Source organism: Frankliniella occidentalis, unplaced genomic scaffold (assembly GCF_000697945.3).
Source record: "Frankliniella occidentalis isolate FOCC.00 unplaced genomic scaffold, Focc_3.1 Scaffold21, whole genome shotgun sequence".
NCBI classification, from domain to species: Eukaryota; Metazoa; Arthropoda; class Insecta; order Thysanoptera; family Thripidae; genus Frankliniella; species Frankliniella occidentalis.
The window spans coordinates 2,823,141-2,824,338 of NW_026267151.1; the positions used below are offsets into that span (position 1 = coordinate 2,823,141).

General features: G+C 64.2%; 1 protein-coding gene across 1 annotated transcript in view; it reads left to right on the forward strand.

Annotated features, from left to right (window-relative positions):
* Positions 1–1,198, forward strand: part of LOC113204137 (bromodomain and WD repeat-containing protein 3) — a 36,880-nt gene that overhangs the window by 31,672 nt on the left and 4,010 nt on the right. The gene's annotated exons all lie outside the window — the stretch shown is intronic.

Consider the following 1,198-nt stretch of genomic DNA (forward strand, 5'->3'; position numbering starts at 1 on the left):
GGGGGGGGGGGGCATCCCGATGCAGCCCTCGCAGTACTGGCTTGGCTTCGTCCTAGATTCTGCCGAGGAAGGAGAGGGTTACGCTGCGCACGCTGCTCGGCCCTCTAAGACGCGGGGATGACTCCAAACGGCTTAGGGAGCGGACACTACGTGGGCGACTCACCACGGGCCGAGGGACCGTTCAGTTCAGATACTACGTGCCCTAGGGCACCCATTAGGTTCAGTACTCTATTGGAGTTCATAGGGACCCCATGATACTTTCCCCCCGGAATACACAAATGTCATGCGGTCCCTGCGAACTCCCATGATGACCTCGCCAGTCAGCGAGCGCAGGGTTCGGTTCGGTCCGCACCCGTTCGGGGCGCGGCAGCTGGCCAGCGTCTGGGTGCGCCCATCCCCCAACGTGCCTAATCCGTCGCGAAATTCGCCAGCAGCGCCGCCACCACTCGTCTCGTCTCTGCCTGGATTCGTATCGCAGAAGAACGACGGTATGGGCGTTCAGCAACTGGAATAGGCACCTGCGGCCCGCGGCCCGCGGACCCGACACGCCGTGCTGGCCGGCCGCAGCAGCCACGCCGATCATTTGCGACAATTCGGCGGGTTTATTCCTTTGGTCGGGCAGCTAACTATTCTAATACTTGTTTTCGTAGTCATGCACGTCAATTTTTTAGTGACTCTTTGTTGCCGATGCCCGTTCGATTGTCGTCCGTTCAATTCTGTAAGAGCAGTTTCCAGAAGGCGAGTGGGTCTGCTTCTGCTTTACCCCGCTCTACCACCCCTCCGCCTCCTGCCCACACACAAGCACACACCAGGTCGGGCCAAACCGCCTGGCCTTGAAGTGACCCCCGCCCTGCCGTTCTCTGGTCGACGGTGCTGGCCGCCGCGAGGAAACCGCGCGCCGAGTGGAGTGGGTTCGCGTCCATGGTGGGGCGGGGCGGGGCGGGGCGGGGCACGGCGTGGCATTCCCCGTTGATTAAGCCCAGACCCCCATCCGGCTCCGTTCCCGTAAGGGCTGGTGTAGCCTAACGGGCTCGGTTGGAGACGGGGCGAGGCGAAGCGTGGCAGGCTGGGCGAGGCGGGGCAGGGGGCGGTGCGGGGAGTACACCAGATGTACAGGAATGTCCGGGGCCGGCGAAAGAGGCGAGGCAAGGGCTTGCAAGAGCGCCCCGACCGGCCCCGCCCGGCCCCGCCCGGCCCC